Source organism: Channa argus, chromosome 24 (genome assembly GCF_033026475.1).
Source record: "Channa argus isolate prfri chromosome 24, Channa argus male v1.0, whole genome shotgun sequence".
Lineage (NCBI taxonomy): Eukaryota > Metazoa > Chordata > Actinopteri > Anabantiformes > Channidae > Channa > Channa argus.
In genome coordinates, this window is record NC_090220.1 from 8,865,754 (window position 1) to 8,891,594 (window position 25,841).

The 25,841-nt window shown below is 38.8% G+C and overlaps 1 protein-coding gene across 2 annotated transcripts in view; it reads left to right on the forward strand.

Annotated features, from left to right (window-relative positions):
* Positions 1 to 25,841, forward strand: part of opcml (opioid binding protein/cell adhesion molecule-like) — a 342,103-nt gene that overhangs the window by 310,910 nt on the left and 5,352 nt on the right. The window lies entirely within an intron of this gene.

A 25,841-nucleotide genomic window follows, 5' to 3' on the forward strand; every position in this document is an offset into this window, starting at 1 on the left:
CAATAACCAAAGCTATTATATACAGTACATGGACATAAGAGACAGAATTGAATAATAAACCTCCTGTAAAACAAAGAAGAAATAATGTGGAAAAACTATGAACCGAGAAAAGTTCAGGTTATACGATGTAATTTTCAAAATCAATAAATACTGAATGAATGTTTGCACTGCCTATGGTATTTTAATACTCTTGCTTTTCACCTACATCTGTAAAGCTTCTTTAATGCCTGTGAAAGGATGGTTTTGATTAGTTAACACGTTGTTCTTGTGGCTCTTAGTACATGAATTCTCTCTCGTACGTGCTTGAAATAAAACCAGTGGAAACACAATGACAACAAAGTGAAAAGGCTGATAATGGAAGCTGGGTCTAACTAATCTGGAATCACTAAATGTAATTTAGAAAGGGATTTGGATGTCTGAATTTTAAGACTATCCTAGACAACACACATCACCCACTCCAATGTGTGTTCAACCCACATAGAATCTGCTGTGGTATTTAGTTAATAATTAGCAAACTGAGAATCTCAAATGCTCATGTGTTCCCCGTGTTATAAATATTGGAAAGATTAGTATCTATTTGCTCAGTAAACATGGATGGATGTGTTCATGAATCGGTGTTTGCTGTTGAGGCCGTGTACAGACAGGATTTTTCTGTAAAAAAAAAAAAAACATCTCAATATTCTCACTGATTTGAAAGGGGAAAGTGTACTAATACAGCTGAGGTGATAATGTCCATATTGACAGTCTGTCACGTTAGAAAAAAAAGTTTAATGCCTCATATTTTTCTGCAACACAACATGATTTCATCTGGCAATGTGCAGCATTGGCCTATCACAAGCTCTACATAAAAGCAGACATTTTCTGTGAATTTCTTTGCAACATTAAGGTTTTATTTACTGCTGTTTTCCTCAAAACCATCATGGTAGCAACAGATGTAACAGCTGCTGCTTGATAACTTTCCACAGTTGTACAATCCTGTCTGAGTATTACAAACCACTGTGCTCCGTTCTGTCATATCATAAACTTTAAACTCGATAAATCAGTTTCTCTAACTGGACTTCCTGAACCATATTTCACAGTCTTAGCAATAAAAACAATCCCCCCAAGTCTGTGCAGGCCCTGCTTAGCTTTAAAATGGGGCAAATGCTGTGTGCAGTGGTAAAGTCTCTGGTCTATGTTTCTAAAATGGAGGCATCTAAAATGACAGTGTGGCACTGACCAGGGTACTGGAAATCTGTATATACAAGAAACAGCAGAAGGACCTGATTTCTCCTTCACCGATTTTGCAAGCTTGGCTTTTCTTTTTTGTGTGTGTTTGTGTTGCAGCAGAGTGACAGTGCAGGGGGAGACAAGGGAAAAAAGGGGGAGATACATGCAGCTGATCCACAATAGGAAAAAAAAATGACCTATTAAGCTTGTACGAGGCACTTTGCCTTAGTTAAATTTTGTCTTAAAATGAGGTGATTATGAGCTCTCCTTTCTTTCAGCCTTCCTCAGCCTTTTACTCATATGCAAATGAGAAACCTGGCTTCTTGTGTACATGGCAAAGAAATCTACCTGGGGAAACCAGGTTTTCGAGTGGCTCAGCTGCTGATACCTAGCAGGTCAAGTAGCATAAAGGTGTTTTCTACACAGCTAATTGTCATTCAGAGCTTGCACCAGTGTGCACATGCCCCCCCCAATAACACACACACACACTCATCAGAGGGATATGTCTGTATGTGTGCTTTGACTTTGCTGTCCAGTTATTTTAGTATCTTCACTAGCATTTCCCCTGCACATGGTCAAATCCCCAGCTTAATGTCTCCAGACTGTTGGGGATGTGGTGTGGACTTGAATGAGCCAAATAAAGTCAGCATTTTTTAGAGGTGTTACTGTTGGTACTTGTAATGAATCCTGCCCCTGGTTGTTTAAAAAAATCTATTGCAAAACTCCTCTTTTATGGTGCTGGGTTCAAATGGGCTAATGCTTTCAAACAACTTGGAAATGGCTCTTTTTGCAGTTAAAGTGGGAAGTCCTATGTGACTTGTGTGGCCATTTTATTAAATATATTCACTTTCCAGTGATTAATTCATTTTGTAAAATTAAATGTAACTTTATTACAGCTGTATATTTATACTGAATATGAGCATTTTAACTTATACATTTTCTATAAATGCATTTATACAACAAATAATAGAAACCTAATTTTTATACTACGCCCCACAGCTCCACAATGTAGGTATTGCAGTAAATCTGTATAACCAAAGCCTAATGACGAAAGACTTTTGGGTTGAACATTAAAATCCAGTCCCCTTTACAGAAGTGAAAAATTAAAATCAGCCAGTTTTAAATGTTATCAACTTAGGATACTAAAGGACCTCTTACTGATAAAAAAGGTCACCTTCCCAAAAACTGCTGTAAAAATGTTTTATATTAATATTAATTAATATTTTTTCCAATTTAAAGTCAATCTTTAAGCCCACTTCAGCCTGAAATATACATGAAATATACTTTGTATTTTTGGGTTTCTTACCTTAAAAAATTGTGGAATTATGTGAACATGGGTTGTACCATGTTCACATAATTCCACAATTTTTTCATCAAAACAAAGCGTGGCCTTCTAAAAACACACACATAAAGCAATGCATTCCTTTATTTTAAGATCAAAAATCAAAAATGAAATTTCCAATGGGACATTTTTTGTCATTAGTTTAAAATGTGTCTTTTTTGTGTAGCTTAGCCATTTTAGGAAACTGTCACAACAATTCTAAACTTTGGAAGCAACACAACAATTCTAAAAAATAACCGAATATCCTGTAGCAAATTTGAGCTATACATATTTAACACAGCCCAAATTTCAATTCAATTCAATTAATTTTAATTCAACTTTATTTATATAGCGCCAATTCACAACAAAGTCATCTCCGGGCACTTTAGAGAATAAAGTCAAGATTATAAAGATGTATAGAGAGAAACCCAACAATTCCACCTGGAGCAAGCCATAGGCAACAGTGGAGAGGGAAAAACTCCCTTTAACGGAAGAAACCTCCAGCAGAACCAGGCCCAGGGTGGACGGCCATCTGCCTTGACCGGGTGGGGTGAGTGGAAAGGGGAGAGAGAAAAGAACAGAACAACAAAAAGGAACAACAAAACATCGGGCAGGTTGGTAGGACCAGTAGCTGCACGCTGGAAGACACACAGCTTCAAACCTGTGGACACCTGCAGAAAGGAACAGACAAAAAAAATAACTCCAAGGTTCCTTGCAGTAGTACTGGAGGCCAGACTTATGCCATCTAGACTAACGATATAGTTGGACATCATATTTCTGAGATTTTTGGGCCCAAATACTATGACTTCAGTTTTGTCTGAGTTTTGAAGGTAGGCATGCTTGAAGCTTTATTAACTGATTATTTTCATCTGGTTCCATAGATAAATATAGCTGCGTATTATCAGCATAGCAGTGGAAATTTATGGAGTGTTTTCTAATAATGTTGCCTAAAGGAGACATATATAAAGTAAAAAGTATTGGTCCTAACTAAGAGCCTTGTGGAACTCCATAGCTAACCGTTGTGTGCATGGAGGATTCATCATTAATATGAACAAATTGAAATCTATCATATAGATAAGATTTAAACCAACCTAGTGCAGTTCCTTTAATCCCAATTTCATGTTCCTGTTTCTGTAATAAAATATTGTGATCAATGGTATCAAATGCAGCACTAAGATCTAACAGAACAAGTATAGAGATGAGTCCATTATCTGAGGCCATGAGAAGATCATTGATTACTTTTACCAGTGCTGTTTTTGTACTATGATGAGCTCTAAATCCTGACTGAAAGTCTTCATACAAATTATTCCTATAAAGGTGGTCACATAAATGTTTTCAACTACTTTTTCAATTATTTTAGAAATAAAGGGGAGATTGGATATTGGTCTGTAATTGGCTAAAACACCTGGGTCAAGACAGGGTTTTTTAAGTAGTGGTTTAATTACAGCTACCTTATAGGCCTGTGGTACATAGCCTGTTTCTAAAGATAGATTGATACTATCTAATACGAACGTATCTATTAAGGGTAAAGCTTCCTTGAGCAGCTTAGTTGGAATAGGGTCTAGCAGACAGGTTGTTGGTTTAGATGAGGTAATAATTGAAGTTAGCTCAGAGAGATCTATGGGTAAAAAGCAGTCTAACAGGTATTGGGGCCTTATCGATGACTCTAGCACTGCTGTACGTAAAGATCTATCTGTAACATTTGGGGGGAGAATCTGGTGAATTCTTTCTCTTATAGCTACAATTTTATTCATAAAGAAAGTCATGAAGTCATTGCTGCTCAGAGTTAAGGGAAAACTAGGCTCAACAGAACTATGGCTCTTAGTCAGCCTGGCTACAGTGCTGAACAGAAACCAGGGGTTGGTCTTGTTTTCTTCTATTAATGATGAATAATATGCTGTTCAGGCATCACAGAGAGCATTTTTAAACTATTTTTCCAGGCTCAATTAGATTCTTCTAAATTTCTGGAACACATCTTCCTTTCTAACTTTCGTGTTGCCTGTTTTAAGTTGCGTGTTTGCAAACTATACCATGGAGATCACCTCTTCTGGTTTACTGCCTTCTTTTTCAGAGGGGCAACACTATCGACTATTGAACGTAGTGGGGCTGCAGAATTGTCAACAAGATAATCTACTTGTGCAGGAGTAACATTAAGGTGGCTACTTTCTATTGTATTGACATATGGTGAAGCAAATGATGAAAGAATAATTTCTTTAAATTTGTTTACAGCTTTTTCACTTAAGCATCTGCTAAGGTAGAATTTTTCCCTAACTGCTATATAGTCCGTTATTGTAAATTCAAATGTTATTAAAAAATGGTCAGACAGAAGAAAGTGAAAGGTGAAAGGTCTGGACTGCAGGCAGGCCAGTTCAGCACCAGGACTCTTCTCCTGCGAAGCCATGCTGTTGTGATAGATGCAGTATGTGGTTTAGGATTGTCTTTGTAAAATATGCAAGGCTTTCCCTGAAAGAGACGTTGTCTGGATGGAGCATATATTGTTCTAAAATCTCTATGTACTTTTCAGCATTGATGGTGCCTTTCCAGATGTGTAAGCTGCCCACACTATAGGCACTAATCTACCCTCACACCACCAAGCTGGATGGTCCCTCTCCTCTTTAGTCCACAGGACATGGCATCCATGTTTTCCAAAAAGAATTTCAAATATTGATTCATCTGATCACAGAACAGTTTTCCATTTTGCCTCAGACCATTTTAAATAAGCTTTGGCACGGAGAACACGGCGATGTTTCTGGATAATGTTCATATATGGCTTCTTCATTGTATGATACAGCTTAACTTACATTTGTGAATTGCACGGCAAACTGTGTTCACAAACAGTATTTTCTGAAAGTGTTCCTGAGCTCGTGCAGTGCTGCCTGAGCTCCCCAAGATCATGTGCATCCAGTTTTGACCATCAGCATTGTCGCTTATGCACAGAAATTCCTCCTGATTCTCTGAACCTTTTGATATTATGTACTGAAGATGGTGGGACCTACAAAATCACAATTTTGTTTTGAGGAACATTTTTCTGAAATTATTCCACAATTTTTAGATGCAGATTGTTGAAGCTCTATCCACCTTTACATTTAAGAGGCTGTGCGGGTCTGAAATGCTCTTTTTATACCAAGTTTGATTTGCAAGTCATTGCATTCTGTGTTTATTTACATTTTACAAATGGTCCTAACTTTGTTTGAATTGGGGTTGTATTATATTAATAAGATGTTTGCATTAAAAACGGATATAAATAACCTAGTCAACTAACCTAATCATTGTGCTAGTTGAACATTGAACATTTAAATATTCACTGGGTTTATTTAAATAAAACCAGTAACCCCCGCCCATGCATAAAGCATGAAAAGGCATTATCCTAAACAACTCTTGAAAAGGAGCCATAAGAGCCAGTTCCCCACTAAGAGCAATTACCCATCATTGTTCCCCTTTCAACCCAAACACCATCCCAGGCATTGCACTGGTAGACACACAAGACAAGAGCTCACTAGGTGTCAGAGATTCTCTTTCAGCAAACAGCAAATCAGAATAGTGAAATGACTAAAAGAAGAATGTTTCTGTCACTTGTAGCCACAGTTATAGCGTGTGTCTTATACAAATCAAAAAGTTCACTCTTCAAAATACAAAATGATTTTCAACAACAGGAATGGTTTAAAAAATTCTCAAAAGAAAATAGCAAGACAAACTAAAGAGGAAATATAGAGACATAAAAGACAGGGGATTGATGGGTAATGCTAGCAAATATTTTGTAACCAAGAAGAGCTTCTGAGGCATGTTGGATGCTGTGGGAAAAAAAGGGACAAAAATCTGCCGTTTAGGTTTGGGGTGACAGACAGAACAGGGATTAACGGAAATGACAACACAAAGGTGGGGCTGATGTAATCATGCTGACCGGTATGCTAACTTTTGTTGAAATGTAATTATTTGCTTACTAGCTGTGTTTGGATAGCCAGCTTTTATATGCACTTATATAGCGCTTTTCTACCTATCAGCACTCAAAGCACTTTACATTGCTTTTAATTCACCCATTCACACTCACAATCACACACACACTCATACACCGATGGGGGGAGCTGATATGCAGCTGGCCAACACTCACCGGGAACAACTAAGTTGGGGTTCAGTGTCTTGCTCAAGGACACTTCCACATGTGACCAGAGGAGCCACGGATTGAACCAACAACTGCGAGATTGGTAGACAACTGCTCTACCTTCCTGCAGCACAGCCGCACAGTAAATGAGCATCTGCTTTGAGTTTGTACAATTTATAACATATACAGGTGTTGGTCATATAATTAGAATATCTTCACAAAGTTGATTTATTTCACTAATTCCATTCAAGAAGTGAAACTTGTATAATGTATACATTCATTCCACACAGACTGATATATTTCAAGTGTTTATTTTTTTTAATTTTGATGATTATAACTGACAACTAATGAAAAACGCAAATTCAGTATCTCAGAAAATTAGAATATTACTTAAGACCAATACAAAGAAAGGATTTTTAGAAATCTTGGCCAACTGAAAAGTACATGAAAAGTATGGGCATGTACAGCACTCAGTACTTAGTTGGGCTCCTTTTGCCTGACGTACTGCAGCACTGCGGCGTTATTGCTCAGGCGTTATGAGAGCCCAGGTTGCTCTGATAGTGGCATTCAGCTCTTCTGCATTGTTGGGTCTGGCATATCGCATCTTCCTCTTCCAAATGCCCTATAGATTTTCTATGGGGTTGAGGTCAGAGTTTGCTGGCCAATCAAGAACAGGGATACCATGGTCCTTAAACCAGGTACTGAGGTACTGGTAGATTTGGCAGTGTGTGCAGGTGCCAAGTCCTGTTGGAAAATGAAATCAGCACCTCCAAAAGTTGGTCAGCAGCAGGAAGCATGAACTGCTCTAAAACGTTGCGTTTACCGTGGACCTCAGAAAACACAGTGGAGCAACACCAGCAGATGACATGGCACCAAACCATCACTGACTGTGGAAACCTTACACTGGACCTCAAGCAACATGGATTCTGTTCAGTTTTTGTTAAAATACCATTGGGAGTCTGAATGTAATTTAGGCATGTGCTGTTGTTTCGTGGTTACTTTCAGCCGACTTAGGACTTTGCTTAAGTTTGGCAGGTTCAGAGGCTGAAAATCCAAGGACATGCGACAGTATTGCACTTGGTCCATAAAGGAGTTTAGACCATTTTACGCATCCTTGACAACCATTTTTTGCTTTTTATCACTTTGTTTATCCTCTTCTAAACAATCACATACAGCTATTGCTAAAACTGTAAATAGGGTTTTAAGGTAAAATGTGGACCTCATGACGACATTGTTCTAAATTTTCTTCTAGTTTAAAATATTTTTAGATCTGTTACTAATTATTCATCAACAGCTACTTCCAAATATTGGAAAACAAATAAAATGATTTTATGTTCAAGAACTTTATTTAATTAATTTCTTAATGCAGGTTAATCTACATTTCTGCACTAAAAAACTCAGATCCAAATCTAAAAAAAAAGTGTTTCTCCCAGGACGTGGAACACAAAAGCTTAAAGCAACATATCTACAAATCAAAGCATAAAGTTAAAAACTAAAGTGTATGACTGTAATGTTATGCTCTGCCTCTGACATTTTTACTGCACCCTGAACCAGAGAGGCTACATTCAGTTACACAGTATACACAACCCTTTCCACACCCTGGAACTCTCCAATGTCTCCAACATCTTGTTTTTATAATAATAATAATAATAATAATAATTCATTTTATTTATAAATGTAGGCACTGTATCACACTACACAAGCAGCACTTGTTTTTAATGTGGTTCCAGGGATTTTCAATTGGTTTGAAGTCACCTGACCATTGAGGGAGAGGGGTTTTGCTGACTTTCAACCCTTCATGGGCCCTATTGTGTATAAAGTGTGTGCACAGATGAATCTGCCAAAAAGACCTCAGATGTTTGTACTGGGAAAACCCTGTTTTTTTTTTTTATTATTTGATTCTTGGACAGAGAGCATGGGTCCCCTCTTCTCAAGCTACCATTTAATGCACTTCACCCCAGCAGACTATTAGGGGATTTCACAGGTTTTGCTGTGTAAGTGTGTCATAGTGTGACACATTATTTTGGACCATTTTCTATCAAGCCTGAATGTGTTTTTATTTGAAAACATCGCCTTCCCTCTGTTCTGTAATGTTCATTTCAGTTCTGATATAGCCTATAGGAATTAGATTTTTTTTCTTCATTGCATGTTAGAAGAAGCTTTTTGGCAGCATGCTGAGCAGGAAATCCCTGGTCATTCTGGAGCCAATGCTGGATGGTGTGGAGAGATGCACTCTGGAGTGTTTTTTTTTGTGTGTGTGCGTGTTATAGACTCTGCGCTCTACTTCTCATTCACTCATACACACAGATTCATGAATGCATGTACACACACCAATTACAACAGGGCTGTCCTGCAAGACGCTGACCAGGCCCACCAACAGCAACCCAAGGTTCAGTCTCTTCCTGAAGGACATTTGACATATGGAGAGGAGAATCTGGGAAGCAAATTGCTGACCCTGTGATTGGCGGATGATTGCCATACCTCCATTTTGTTTTCTTTGTGTGCTGTTTTGCAGCTTTTGCCCTTCACTTCTTTAGTGAATCACTGAGCATTGGATGCCCATGAACCTGTTGCCAGTTTGCCATTTATCCTACTTTAAATTGCCATTGGTAGATCCTAACTACTGCATACTGGCAACACCTAACAAAACCTGTCACAGTTTGGACCTTGTCAAAGTCTCTCAAATCCTCACACATGCCCATCTGTCCTGGATTCTAACACATCAGCTTTAAAAAATGTATATTCACTTGCTGCCCAATACATCTCATTCTGTAAAAAAGGTAATGAGATGATCAATACTTTGAAAAGAAAAAGTCACATATATTTATTTCATATATTATAGAATTTCACAAATGTCATATACTTTTATATCATTTTCAAATGTCAAGTAATTTACTCAAGCCTGGCTTTAGTTCTAGTGTGCTTAGCATCTACTTTACTACTACCCCGCTATTATAATTGCCTAAGATTTGGAAACCACTGTGCAGTTACATAAAAACTATTAATGTTATCACACTTCAGTTTTCAATTCTGTATGACTGTATGTAAAATGATGTGGGCTGAATAGGATTTTAAAACTTGGAAAATATCCAAGTTATGTGAGCGCATCAGGCAGTTAAGCCTGCACTATATGTCACATTTATTTTAACGTTGCATTGATCAATAAATTCCTTTTACGCTTGTGAAAGATTAGAGGCAGTTGGATTTCTTTCCCTCCTCATAGTGGATAAGAGATCATATACAACCTTTAAGGGTCACAAGTCTATCTCAGGATAAAGACAGAAATAAGCAGTCAGACTCACTAATTAGCAATGTGTGGTTTCCAGTCCATCTGGTCTGCATATTTATGCACCTCCAAGCACCTGGAGACTATTACAGATGCAGGGAAAAGATGCAAACTCATAATACACCTCTGTACAATGTGGCCTTGGGGGATGACTGCAGGGCTGATATATTGGACTAAATTACTGTACATGTGTTTCTTTATTTTCTGATATTTATCAATTGCTTTAATAATGTAGAATATCAATGCACTGTCCAATTTTTCACTGAGATACCTCTGTTCAGCTTAGAAGCATAGGTTCTTAAAAAAAACACAAAATGTTTACTATTATTTCTTGTTCAATTTTGGGCCTACAGAGTTTACATATTTTTCACCTGTTTTCATCCATCTACAGGTGTAATGGAGGACCTCAATTTGCATTAATGTCACCCACCCTGCCCAATGTACAACACATCGATTCCTTTATTTCCTGTTTACTTTCATCTATTAAAAACTGCATAACAACACAACACAATACTTTCTGCTCAGTATAGACACTATAACAATACTAAAAGCTATACTATACTATTATACTACCAGTAACAATTACAGCGGGTAGAGAGGAACAACCTACGAAACTCCTAATATTTTTTCTAGATTTGCGTTTATTGATAATTGACAGTATAGAAAATGTGGACTTGACGTCATGCCATGTTAACTGACACTCTTTTGTGTTGTCTCCCCTGCCCTCTTTTGGGGTGATCTTGCACCCAACCACTGGAAGACGGTTTAATATATATTGTTATCTGATTTTTCAAATACCATAACTTGCTATTGTAATTAATTCCTCCAGGTAGGGTCCATTTACTTAGCCTTCATCTCCCTCCATTCTCATCCCAATTGAAAGATTAAAAAAAAAATTAGCAAAGAAAATGTGGTGCTGCAAATCTCAACAGTTGACACAGTTTGTTGTAATTTTACATTCCTTATAATGATGTGGAAAATTACGTGAACGAGAGAGGGGTATTATCTGAAACAAAGACCTCCAGTAAAAGTCACCCAGGAACACTGTGGATGAACAACAATCGAAATTGTTTTCATTGTGCCATTGTTTATTAAATTAAAATGAAGCCCCCCAAAATTTTGGCAATTCTGAATACCTACCATAATACAATAGCTTGTAAATCCACCTTCAGCAGCAACAACATGAAATAATAATTTCCTGTTTAACTTTCAGTCTCACATATCATTGTGTGAATTTTTGCCCATTCTTCTTTACAACATTGCTTCAATTCATTGGGCTTTTCAGTACATTTGCTTTTGCAGAGCTCTCTTAAGGTCCCACCAAAGCATTTCAACTGGGTTAAGGTCTAGACTTTCACTAGGCCATTCTAAAAACTGTTGCATGTCCCAATTAACCACCCCTTAGCTGTTGGACAGATGTCCTCAAATTTCCCTCTAGAATCCTCTAGTATAGACGAGTTCATGGTTGACTCAATGATTGCAAGATCCCCAAATTTTGTGGCTGAAAAAGATGCCTAAATAATCACCCCTCCACCAATGTGCTTGACAGTGGGTATGAGGCTGTGTTGATTTGTGCCAAACATGGCACTGAGCACAAGGCCAAATAATTCTCTTTGCTCTAATCTGTCTATAGGACATTTTTCCTGAACCCTTGTGGTTTGTTTAGATGCAATTTTGTGAACCTCAGTCGTGCTTTCATGTTCCTTTTAGGTCGACTGTACCTGTTCACTCTTCTAATTTTGCTGTCATGGACTTTAACATTTAACATATATGTAGTCTCTAAAATGGAGCTCTTGCAATTCTGCAATTCTTCAGCTAAGACGTATTCAAAAGAGCAAAAGCAGTAAGAACAAAACTGTTCCTGCTCCACTTAGTCTTAGACCTCAGGGCTTTAAATCTCCAACCAGATGGAAGCCGCTGAAATTCACTGGCTAAAGTGATACTTAACATTAAAAAACATTCCAGTTACCTGCTTTGACTTTCCATTTTCTTTATTTTAATTATCTTTAACATTCTCTGATTGACAGACAAGACAAGTTGAAACATCTTTCTGGTCGCTGAAGTACAAACTTCTAACGTCAAATAAATCATGGGAGTTATCACCATTTTGGTACTTTTAAACAACCGTCTCTTCCCCGAACAACACACAAACATTTTGTCGATGTAAAGGATCCTCTCTTTTAACATCACCATGTAATGCACTACCTCTGTCCTACATTTAGAAAGAAGAGATGCATTATTTACAATTACTTCCCTGAAGTCACCACTCTGATATTGTTCAGTATAAAGACCAAGTGAATGGCTTTGGCTTTCGTCTGAGCCCTTAAATGTGTGTTCTTAAAATTAAAACATGAAATATTACTTAGCTCTGTCTTCTAAACCTTAACAGCTGTGTTCTCCCACATTTGCAAAAGGCAAACCACACACAAACATACAAACACACACATTATTCCCTGTAGGTTTTACTTGTTGGTGGTGCCATTTGCTTTCTGAATCAGTCACCACTTAACATTGATTAGAAAATTGGTCTTTCATTTAATGCTCTTAATTAATCTAATTTTCTCTCTAAACAGCAGCATTTGCAACATTGATTTTATTTTCTTAAAGTTTTGTAACAGTTACAAAATTGAACAATTTTGAAAAACATTTTTTTCTGTTAATTTGATTTGTTCGTTGAATTCACTATTATATTCAAATTTAATTATTTGTTTCTTTGTGTTTTCTCAGCACATTTCCCTGTGATTTATCCACACACAAGTCATTTGCTTAATTCAAAGACAAAGACAATGTCAAAATGATTTACTACACAACAAACACTAATGTGAATGTATGCATGTCCTCCTGGAGATGAAATGCAAATATTATATGTTTACATTTTATGTGTCCCTTTGCTGACTTTGAAACAGTGTTTGAACTACAGCCACAACTATCCATCACATAACCTTTCGTGTCCACACTCAGGTGAATCTGAGCCAGTCCCTTTCCACACAGACAGATGGTAAATGAGTGAAGCTGTGGTGGTTAATATTTAGGGTGCATGCTAAACGACCACTTGAGCTTTAAAGGGCATATGGCACAAGTCATACAGGAACTAAATAGCTGGCGGGAACAGAAGGCCAATATCTTCTTCACCTTTTTAAGCTGCCAAACAGACTTTGCATATTATATTATGATGCACAATGTTGTGGTGGAAAGGTTGGAAACTTTGCTAACTATTAGTTTGCCCAGTGGGAGCTTCTTAAGCTGGTACAGAGTGTAGTTAAATCCTACAGGTACAATTTTCCGTTAAGTAACTATGATGGATTACATCATTTAAAAAAATGCAATTTGCTTTTGTATAAGAGCTGCACACATATTGCTATTAAACATGACATATGTACCCTGATTTTATATATATATATATATATATATATTCCTATGCCAGCTGCCATAAACATTAAATAAAGTGTGTAATAATATAACAAGGAGTTTAGGATATGACAAAGCAAAAGATGAGTGAGCAAAGTGAGCCAAAGATTCAATTAATGGTTAGGGGAGCGAGATCGAACAGACAAAACAGACCTCAGGCTGATGTCTGTGAAACTTTAGCATTAATGAGTTTGTTGACCCTGTTGGTAATGAAAAACAAAATTTGGTCTTTTTCCCATAATTGTGGTCATGCTGACTACAACTTTACGTCAACTTTGCACAGGAACTATTGCTGGCAGCAGCATGATACTCACAAAGCCTCCCAAATGAACTTTACTCAGGGTTTGTAAAGTATCTCTGCTAAAAATCTACTTCTGGGACAACCATGGTAACCAAGTTAACTGTATGGTTAGCCAACTAGCCTCTATACTTTCTATTGGCAAAAATACACATAACACCTATTAAAATCATCACCTGCATTGTCTGATCAAAGATCAGTGACATTTGCCTTATCCCTTCAGGGGTCACCACAGTGGCATATCACCATATCGGACATGTTGCATACTGGACTGCAATGCACATGCTATATTGTCTGCTGAGTGATTTGGCCCACTGTCCAAATTTTCAACTGTATTTCCTTTGGTGTCCTTTGGGGGGCGGCTATAGCTCAGTTGGTAAAGGCAGTTGCTTACGGACCACACGGTGATTGGTTCAATCCTTGGCCCTGGCTATATGTCGAAGTGTCCCTGGGCAAGACACTGAACCCCTAACAGTCCATTCCCTTCCCCAGCTGTGCTGTGCCGGTCTAAGCCCAGTTGAAATGGGGGAGGGTTGCGTCAGGAAGGGCATCTGGTGTAAAAACTGTGCCAAATCAACATGCGGACAATGATCCGCTGTGGTGACCCTGAACTCTCGGGATAAGCTGAAAGGAGAGTAGTAGTTCCTTTGGTGTCCTTCATTAGACAGGTCAGTGGACATGATATAAGAGATTTTCTGACATGTCATTGTGCTGTGCTTAACTTATTACCATTCCAAATTCAGGAATTTAAAGCATTGCAAAGCGTACCTGCGCACACACCTATTATATATTTATTATTTCCTGTAAAGGACATCACATCATGGACAAAATGATCCAATCCAAAAGATCATTCTAGGGGCATTCTAGGGAAAAATGTAGGGGCAGCTCCGCTGTTTACTATTGCATATCATTTTGTAGGTTTGCATTTTACACACATGCTTATCATTTAGTCTAAAAAAAATGTTCTGTTATTTGGTAATGTTACTAATCATTCACAATTAGTCTTTCTCAAGGCAGCTCAGTCCACACAGGTGAATCTAGATTAATCCGAACATATAAGACTTAATAAAATGTAAAAAAATCTATTAAAAAAATATTATATATATATCTATATATAGAGATATTTAATAGATATATATACATAGAAAGAGAGCGAGAGAGAGAGGAACGAAGATTAGCTCAGAATGAGAGGGACCCTGGTGGAACGGTGAGGTTACAGAAATTGCAGGACTTTAAGTACCTAGGCTGAATGATTCACAGCAAAAAGTATGGAACGGGTGGAGAAAAAGTTTTAGGTGTGTTGCGTGATCAAAGAGTATCAGCAAGAATGAAAGAAAAGGTGTTCAAGACGGTGGTGAGACCAGGGATGTTGTTCAGCTTAGAGACAGTGGCACTGAAGAAAAGAGCTTAAGATGTTGAGGTTCACTTTGGGAGTGACGAGGATGAACAGGATCGGGAATGAGGACATCAGAGGGACAGGTCATGTTAGACGTTTTGGAGATAAAGTCAGAGAGGACAGATTGAGGTGGTTTGGTTTAGAAGAGAGACTATGAATATATTGGTTGAAGGGGGCTGAGGTTGGACCTTCCAGGCAGGAGGTCTAGAGGAAGACCAAAGAGGAGATTTATGGATGTAGTGAGAGAGGACATGTTAGTGTTAGAGAAAGGAGAATGCAGAGGACAGGGTTAGATGGAGGCAGATAATTTGCTGTGGCGACCCGTGAAAGGTAACAGCCGAAAGGAAAAATACATTTCAAATGTACCAATCCACCACATTTGTTATTTAGCCTTGCTTCGCTGCTTTGGGCTAAAAAATAATAATAAAAGCACTTGTCTGTCAGAAGTGGTGGAGGGTCCTGTCAGAAGTTAGTTTTTTCGTTTCTTCGATTAGATTTAATTTGTTCCTGTTTTTTGTTTTTTCATCCTGTGTCTGTATGTGTCCCCGCAGTTCTCCTCTCCGCCAGCTGAGGCTTCCCACCACTCATATTTCATCGATGATAATCGTGTCACTCACCACATTCGGTTTGTTACGAGGCATGTTAAAGTAACGGTATCTGGCAACCATCACAAACCCACATATTAGTTGGCCCTTCTGCAAAATTATGAGCTGGAGTCCTTTCTGTCTAGATAACTGCTTACGTGCAGCTGAGTATTGTCCTAGTAAGGTTAGAAGTAAACCCGAGGAACCCATATACCTGTCTAAGATCCCCACTGACTACCATGATTTAGCCGAAGTATTGAGCAAGGCACGTACCACATCCTTACCTCAACATAGACCCTATGATTGCGCCATTGATTTGTTGCCTGTGCCTCCCCGTGGGTTGTGCTATGCAGGATTTTATTGACAGTTTACTTAAGGCAGGCATTATTCGTACCTCCTCCTCCCCAGCAGGGGCAGGTGGGGGGGTTTTTTTGGGAAAAAGACAGGGGGCTTGGGCCATGTATAGACTACCGCGTAGTTAACGACATTAGGGTTACGAATAAATATCCCCTTCCCCTTATGTCATCAGCCTTTGAGTCACTGCAGGGTGCTACCATTTTTACTAAGCTTGATCTGCATAATGCTTACTACCTAGTTCGTATTAGTGAAGGGGATGAGTAGAAGACAGCTTCCAACACCCCCAATGGACACTATGAATTGTAAGCAAAACTAATGTTTTTCAGGCCCTGGTGAATGATTTCCTCCGGGATATAATTAATAAGTTTCATGTATTTGGATGATATTCTTATTTATTCTCGTAACCTGGAGGAACACAGACAACATGTTAGAACAGTGTTGCTACAGCTCCTGAAAAATCGTGTATTTGATAAGGTTGAGAAGTGTGAGTTCCACACTACACTGACCACCTTTCTAGGACTTGTCATTGCCCTTGACACGTTTCCATGGATAAACGTAAGGTAAGGGCAGTGACAGAGTGGCCAGTTCCCACAGACCGGAAACAGTTGCAGAGGTTCTTTGGCTTTGCAAACGTTTCATTAGGGGCTAAAGTAAGGTAGGAGCCCCTCACCTCCAGTAAACCCCCCTTCATGTGGAGAGAGGAGGCAGAGAGAGCATATATTCGCCTCAAGACTTTATTCAGCACTGCTCCTATCCTCACACCCCCGGACACAAAGCACAAAGAGGTAATTCATCATAGTATAGTGGTCGTGGTGTTGTCCCAGCATTCGGGAGCAGATAAGGAGGTGCACCTCTGCGCCTTCTTCTCCCCATATTGAAAACCAAGAGCTCCTTGCTCTTATATTGGTGTTCGACGAATGGAGTCACTCGCTTGAGGGGTCTGAGCGGCTGGTTCTCGTGTGGACTGACCGCGGGACCCTGGAATACATTAGTACTGCTAGATGCCTCAGTGCTCTGCAGGTTTGTTGTTCCCTATTCTTCTCCAAGTCCTGTCGTATCGCCCCGAATCCCAGAACACCAAACTGCACATCCTGACGCTCAGGAGGAGACCATCCTACCACCCGTGGTGCTGGGGGTGATGCGGTGGGACCTAAAGAAGTGGGTAAGAGACTTTAAGTATGTTAGTCTGTTGGTTTCCCTCCAGGGTGTTTGTTTGTCCCTGTGAGTCTTTGTCAGCAGGTACTGCAGTGGGGGCACGATTCTCAATTAGCCTGTCACACTGGGGCCACCCGAACTACGGCCCTTATGACGCAGAGGTACTAGTGGCAGGACACAAGGGTGGATGTGCATTGTTACGTGAGTGCCTGTCCTACCTGTGGGAAAAACACAGTTCCCCATCACGCACTCGCTGGCTACCTACGCCCTCTCCTGCTTTCTGCCCGTCCATGGTCACATAACTCTATGAACTTCATTACGGGGCTGCACCCCTCTAACGGTGTCATTCTAATGATCATGCACAGATTCTCAAAGTTGGTACATGATCGCAGATCTGTTGGTGAAACATTTCTTTCGTCTTCATGGGCTGCCAGAGGACATATTGGCGGACCGGGGACCATAATTCACTGCAGCATTCTGGGCAGAGTTTTGCAGGACACTGGGCACCTCTGTGAGTCTGTCGTCTGGGTTTCACCCCCAGACCACTGGACAGACTGAAAGACTCTATGAAGATATTGAAACCATGTTACTCTGCATAACCCTTCCACCTGGGCTCAACAACTCACCTGGGTGGAATACGCACATAACTCTCTACCTTCATCTTAATTATGATGCTCGCTGTTTGAAGCAGCTTACGGTTACCAGTCCAGGAGACCCAGGCAAAGGTCCCCTCAGTGATCACCTACATCATCTGCGCCACAGTCGCCCTCATCACTGACTTCCAATGGAACCAGACCAGCCATCCTAGATGGAACCAGACCAGCCATCTTAGATGTGAGGGTCCTGTCAGAAGTTAGTTTTTTAATTTCTTTGATTAGATTTAATTTATTCCTGTGTCTTTTATGATTTCATCCCGTGTCTGTATGTGTCCCCGCAGTTCTCCTCCCTGCCAGCTGAGGCTTGCCACCACTCAGTTCCACCTCAGTGTGTCTCCAGTTCCTCTTGGTTTTCCGTTCTTTGGCTGGTATCGGTCAACACACCTGATTCACATCATCCATCTATTCTTGTTTTATAAGGACCTACATGCCTATTGTTTGTTGCTAGTGTGTCTCCCCATGTATCCTTTTTTCCCTTTTTTTTTTCTTTTCCCAACCACGACCTTAAAACATTCCTAGTTCGTTTTGTTAGTTAGTATTATCAGAGTAAGTTAGTCTCGTAAAGTTTTTTTTTTATTGTTTATTTCCTCCTTCCTTTGGCAGTGAGTGTTTTCTGTTTATTGTATTTATTTTGCCGTAAGTTTGAATTTATATTTGTTGTTAATAAATCTTTCTAATGCAATTCCTGTCCTTTGTTGGCTCTTTTGCTTGAATCCTACACTGTCATCGTAAGAAAACACACTACCAATATCACATCTTTAATACGGGTTGAACAAAAGCTGAACATTATTACCTTCATGAAAGAGGATTCATTGCAAGTGGTTGGATTAGATTTTGCATGGGTGTAACTAATAAACTGCCTAGTGAGTGTATGAAATATTTGTGACAAAAACTTTGCTTAAGAATAAAAAAAAAACTGATACAAAAAAGTTTCTAAATACACAGACAAATTCATTTGAAATAATATTTAAAATAGAATATATATTTCCATAACAGAGGTGCTCTGTTCTGTAATGTATACTGGCTGCAGAATTCAGCCAAATCTCAAACTCTTGTGTAGACCTTTTTATTGAGGAAGCAGAGAAATGGTGGATGTAAGATTGTTCTAAAGAAAATCAATGATGTAATAATCAAAAGAATGAAATGAGGCAGACGTTTGTATTTGTTATATTGTTTTCCCTTTTTATAGATCTCACATGAAAGACATTTTTGTCATCTATTTCCTTTAATGCATTCAACTATGTTTTCCATTTGAATAACACTTCCATCTGTCTTTTATTCCCTGTAGATATGATATGAGTGAGCATTTAGCAGTGATAGTTTGACAGCCATTATTATATTGCATTCCTCCTGTACAAGGTGTGAGCTTTGGTTGCTGTTGGTTGCCACCAGTTTCTAAGACAACTAGAGAGCTTTTGTAAGCATTATTTATTTTAATTGCACTTCCTGTTGAGGCAGGAAAAAAAATATATATGTGGTTTTGTTTCCAAATGGCAGCCTCTCGGGTGTAATAAGAACAGATTGGCAGAAATTAGAGCAGCACACAAGAGAAAAAAACTCCCTCTGACAGCACATCTTTAGTGAAAACATATACTTTCACATTTAATAAGCACACAGAGATGCTCTTCATTTCTCTCACAACATGACATGTTTTATATTTTTAAGTTGGTAAAATGTACTGGGCTGAAGAGCTATCTGTGTTATGTATAATTAAATGATTTGAAATTATATTGCATATATGAATTGACTTTAAAAGAAAGACTAATGGTGCAGAGACTATTTTGCTAAATAAGAGCAGAATATCTGGAATCTAAAAAAAAAGTCTAATCAGTTGAAATGTAACTAATGTAAATGATGATGGATGGGAGTAAAGAGAAGGGGGGTAAGAGGTCTGAGAGGTTAAGAACTTGGACACTTTTAAGGTGTGTATTACATGATAGCTGACCTGTTAAATGTGCCAATCCAACATATAAAAAGATACAATTCCCATATTTTAAGTTGTGGGGGGCTGGAGTCTATCCATACTGTAATAGGGTGAAAGGTGGGAACAAAGCTAACAGGTCTCCAGTCTATCCCATGGCCAACACAGAGAGACATACACAGACAGACAACCATGTTTGGTGCCTAAATGCGATGTACTTTCAGCTCCTGTTTCATTTCCATTGTCTAATTTTTTGATGCATGATAACATACAACAGGACTACATCAAATAGGTTGATATCATTCGTAGTCTTATATATCTTGTGTATCTTGTGTGTTGTGGAGCTCTCTGGAGTTTTTCCATTTGGTTAAAAAGCAAAAAGTGTAGGATTTGTTATTCAAGTGTTTTTGTAGAAGTAAAATCTGCAGCAGCAAGTCTGGATTACTAGGTTTCAGTCCCTTTCTGAGTCAAATTCCTCAGGCAGGAGCTCAGGTTGAAGAATGATGGTCCAGTGTGTTACTGTCCCCAGGCAATCAAAGAGAGCAACTCAGGGTTTTTATAGCTTCAGTTCTTCCAAAAATGAATTTCATCTACAGCAGCTTTGACTAAAAGACATGACTGACAGAGTTTAATGATTAACCTCAAATGCTTCTTTAATATTTAAAAATCATTTTTTAATTTAGCCCCTATCTGCTTTTACTAAGAGTCACTCCTATGGATTCTTTTCTTAAACCTTTTCTCCTCCTCTTTTGGTTTCATCTCAGGTATTAAAGAACCATATCTTTTTAAATGGATGAGTATCTCAGGTTCTTCAGTAGAATAGGTCTGTTGTAATTTATGTTCTGGCCTGGCTCTAATTTGATGCTTTACCTTGGGACTTGTTTTCGTAGCAAGCATTCTGAATTCATTATCCTATTTTCTGTGTGTGTACTTACCTTTTGACGTTCGTCTTTCCGGTCTTTTCTCAAGCCAAAGCCTCTGTTCATCTTAGCAAAACCATCAGTTTAACAAAAGATCTAACCAATTGCTCTTTCCAGAATGTTTTGCAAGTGTGTGCATATTTCTGAGCCCCCAAGAAGTTTGACAGGTAACAAAAAGATTTAACTGCAATGGGTTGCTGCTCAGGTTGCACCTGTGCACTACTGAAAAAAGAAAGTTGTTGAAAGAAAAAGTGGTTTTACATTAGTGAGTTTGACTTACACAAAGAATGCAACCTTGCAGGAATATTCACCCGTGAAGACTGCATAATACAATTAAACAACAAGAACTGTCTACAGCAGTAATTCACTCGACCCCACGGGACTGGTGCTACTGCAGCAGCTCTGCAGCAGTGTTGTAATTGTTAGAGCCTCATTGGACAGAGGTGAGGATGTAGTGCCTAGTTCTGTAGTACATACTACTCAGTAACAAGTACAAACATGATTTTCATGATTATTCAGGCTTCATAATGCCATGTAAAGAAGGGGCCACCTTCTGGACTGATCACATCCCACCTTTCACAAACTTCCGTTCCACATCAGTGCTGTCGATGTGTGTCTGCCAGCGGACAAAAGACAGGTGTGCCTGTCTCCTTGGAGATAAAGATTTTCATTTAAGTTATTTTCGAGTTGTGGAGTTGTTTTTAAAATCTATTTTTGAACACTTTGCTGCTGACTAAAGGTCCTCAGCGCATGAAACGTCTTTATTTGTACTCTGAAAACCTTTTTCCCCTGTTACTGTCACTTCTGCAACTGTGACTACTATTCTTGTGCTTATCTCTACATTTGGTGTAAGAAATGCTTTAAACACTGCCAATAGGAAAAGTAAATATGTAACTATTGTGTATTCTATGGAAAGTGCTTATAGTGCAGGTGCAGCAGAAAATGGGCTTAAGAGCATTGGCTGCAACCAATCTGCCTCTTTTGAGAACGGTTCCAGAGAATACGGCCACACTGGCACCTATATCGTAGCAGTGTTTCATCTCCTAGGGGAAACCGTGAAAGGAGAGCGAAGGTGGTGCAAGAAGGTCATCAAGAAAAGATAACAACGATGGCAGATGCAACCAAACTTCAGGGTGTCCTTCAACACTCAGTCTGATGCCTCAGGCAAAGGTATTAGTGGAATGTGGCAGCAAGGTGAGGGAGAAGAGAAAAGGCCAGTGGCTGGTGTCAGCAGGAAACCTGTCCTTAGGGAGACACCTTGCTCGCTGGGGCAGCTGGAGTGTCTAACCATCAAATGGACCATAGACCGTTTCAAGTACCGTCTGCTGGGTACAGAATGCAGCTTAGAGAATGACCACAGGGCTCTGTAATGGTTAGAAACCATGAAACTTTCGAGTTACCTGCTGGCGGTTGTCAGCGTAGACACACTGCTTCACATCGCATGTATTTTTCCGGGCAAGTTACTTCCAACCCCCCACATCTCTTCTCTCAACTCACTTCACCACACACACACACACACACACACACACACACACACACACACACACAGATTTGTAGATGTCATTCTGCCACTTCCTGATGACATTGACCCCTAATATGGCTGGACACACAACTTTTGAACAGCTTGAACAGTAATGCTATAGAATTTACAGTGATTATTTTACATTCTAACTGTAAATCTGGTGGTAGTGCGTCCAAATTAGCATTCAGTCCAAAATAGTGACTGTTTAATTATATATTTCTCATTGAGTATTGCATGTTTATTGCTTATAGTGATCGACTCTCACATAGTAATAAGTCATAATTAAAGAATGTATTTTTGTTCCTTTTAGTACAAAGATCGCATTCAATAAAACCTTGTTATAAAAAGATACACACCTCTGTTTCTGTTTTGTTTGCTTTTTTACGCCCTGTAATTAACCTAGCTCTTTGTATGAAGATTGGCAATTACAGTCACACTTTTGTGTGCATTTCACTAAAACAGTAGATTCGAATAAATGTTTAAATAGGGGCAAATGCACTATCACACAGAAGTTAATGGTAATTACAGGTTGTTTATTTAGTTTTGTTTTTTTCAGAGTTTCTGTCTTTGCCCAGTGGCTTCCTAATGGATGCCTGCAATCAGTTAGCATAAAGCCAGATAAATTGACATAAAATGCCAATCCTAGATCACAGCCAGTATCTCTTTGCCAAAGTCAAATAACTGTGTCTGCTTATTTTCTGTTTGGGCTGGATGAAATTGTGGCTGCAGAACTGCACTGCTGTATGCAAAAAGTGCCACATTTACATCTAAGACTTTTGTATCAGTTTTTCCCCCTTTTGTTCGATGCGATGCATTCTGCTCCAAACACATTTGTTGTATTTATAGAAGTGTAACAGGCTGGAATCACAGCTTGTGTCATTTTAGCAAATACGTGGGCAAGGATCACAATAAAGGAGTAAGAGACAATGAACAAAAGTTGATATTAATAGGAATAATAATCATCAGCCAAAGGTGTGGGTAAAATTATTTGCCTTGACATAACAAGAAACCTATTCAAAGTATGAAGTAGCAACAACCAAACCATCTCTTAGTGGCCGATTCATCTTTTCCACTTGCCCTTGGACAGGATACGAGCATGCTCCGATTCCTACTACCGTTGAGTATGTGGACATGTCCTTTACAAAACCAAGTACAGTGTTGATGTCCAGATAAACGCTTGAAACAAGTGGATATTTTATTTATGTTCTGTGAGCTTAGATACATTTATCAATCTGTCGTTTTTTTTCCATTACATCGGTCTTTCCTACAGTATGTGAGCCTTTATGTGCCGTAGTATGTCACATGTTGGATAGATCAGTAGTCACGTCCCATAAATGTGTGAGGAAACCCATACAAACACACAGAGAGCATACAGTCCACATTCAGAGTAGAGAATGGATTTGAACAAAGGACTCTGTGATGCACTGTACCAAGAGCCACTGAGACACCTGACGCCTTCTGTAAAAAGCATGTATGTGAATATATATTTTTGTTTTCAGCATACTTGTACAACTGGTTCCATCAAATTGTAAATGGTTGCAGCATCGGTCTTTTTAATAAGCCAAAAAGGACCCATGTCACACCAATCTTTAGATCTCTGCACTGGCTTCCTGTAGCTGCTCGCATCAGGTTCAAAGCTCTGTCTCTTGCTCACAGGGTGGTTAACTCAACAGCTGCTGCTTACCTCAACTCACTCATTCAAGTCTACAATCCTTCCCATCTGCTGCGGTCTGCCAACGAACAATGTCTGGTGGTCCCAGCACCACACAGAAGACACTAAGCAAAACTTTTCAGCGCAATGATCCCACAATGGTGGGACGAGCTACCAAACTCTGCACGCTCAGCAGACTCTCTCCCAATATTCAAAAAACTGCTGAAAACAGAACTCTTCCGCATCTTCCTATGCACTTAAATCTATTTAAAAAAAAAAAAAAAGTATTTTCTGCTCTCTCGCACTTGCATCTCGTGAAATGTTAACACTTTTTTGATACAACTTTGCTTTGATGTTTTCTCCTTGACTTAGATCCTTGCTTGCCTTGTACCTCCCTTGTAAGTCGCCTTGGATAAAAGCGAGTTATATGACTAAATGACTAAATGGAAATGGAAATGTCACACATATTTGCAGCTTGTAAATCTTGTAACTTTTATGTCATAAATATGGTCAATTATTTCTGTTGGAATAAATCCTATTTCAATAATTATTGCACAGATGAACTAACTGGCCAGCAACAACACTTTGAATTGCCTACTAAAGCTCAATTTACCAAAGCATATCAATAAGTACAATTAAAGGCCTTCAAAACTAAAAGTGGGGCCAGTTAGCCTCTATCACTGTGAGTTCAACAGCTTCACTTTTTGCCATTTTTGGATTTATTATTCATTTAAAATAAGACCTGTTGATTGGTCCCTGTCATGGCCAAGCCATTCCCTACAATCTACTCATTTTGATTTTAATGCTTGTAATTGGACAGCAGTAATCTTTCTACCATATCTGCACAAAGTGAGGTCTAGGCAGCAGAGCTCCTCAAGCTAATGTCTGCTCCGCTGAGTGGTTTTAGACGCTCATTTGTGCCAGCTGCCACCCGGTACTTTAATAGCTCTGTTATTAGTCATCCAGTCATGCTATACTGACACTGATGTTGTGCTGGAATTACAAAATGGCCATCTCTGCAGACCACTGATGTTGGTGCTGATGGTGATTGTTTTTATAATTGTTCATCCAGACTAATATGAAATGATTATGACCTCTTTATATTCATTTATCTAAGTAATTTAGATTGACATTTAAATTATAATATTGTTACAACGTCTGCTCATTATCTTATGCTTCATGCAAACTTCTACATTTCGTCTCTGCTGTGAATTCAGCACTGGCTGTGTAATGATCAAGGTTTTCAACATGACTCAGTAGTGTATTAATTGTTTTCTATTCACTTGTTCTCTGTTCCCAAATTGCTGTTTTAAATTCCAACATATTACTTTAAGCAGTGCTGTGATGAGTGTGCACGTGCAAACATACACACACACACGCGCACACACACACACACACACACACACGCACACACAGTCTCAGCAGTGAGCTGAGTGGGAATTAGCAGAAAGTTGATACAAACTCAAGAGCTGCCTTCAATAGCAGATTCAGGTTGTCAGCAAACTGCAAATCAGTTTTTATTCAGACTTTTGAAAGTTCTAAATAGGGAAAATTATGAAAAAAGGGTGTTTTGAAAAGTGAGAAACAGTTTCAGCTGTCTTTGAAACATAAGTTGAATTTTGAAGAATATGATCCTTTAGTATCATATTATTTTCTGAAACATTTGTTGGGTTTTGGGTGGACTGCTTCCAAACATAATTCTTAAAGACAGACTGAATACAATTCGATGCAGAACTCATGCAAACCATTTCAGTTCACTTTATTCATACTCAAAGAAGAAATGTACCAGAAACAAAAAGTCATGATTCAAGTCAGCATTTAGTAGTCAATTGTAACATTAGCATGACAAGTCAAATCTTTACTAGATTTTAAGCTTTTTAATTGTAGGTTTTCAGGGCATATTATGCTACAGTAAACAATAATGTAATAAAGATGCAAGCTTAGAAAGTAATATCCCAGTGTACTACAAAGCCAATGAAGTAATGTGATTAGAATGTGACTTCCTTCCACCTGTGGCCATCATTAAAGCAGTTGCAAAGTACTAGCTACTAACTCAAC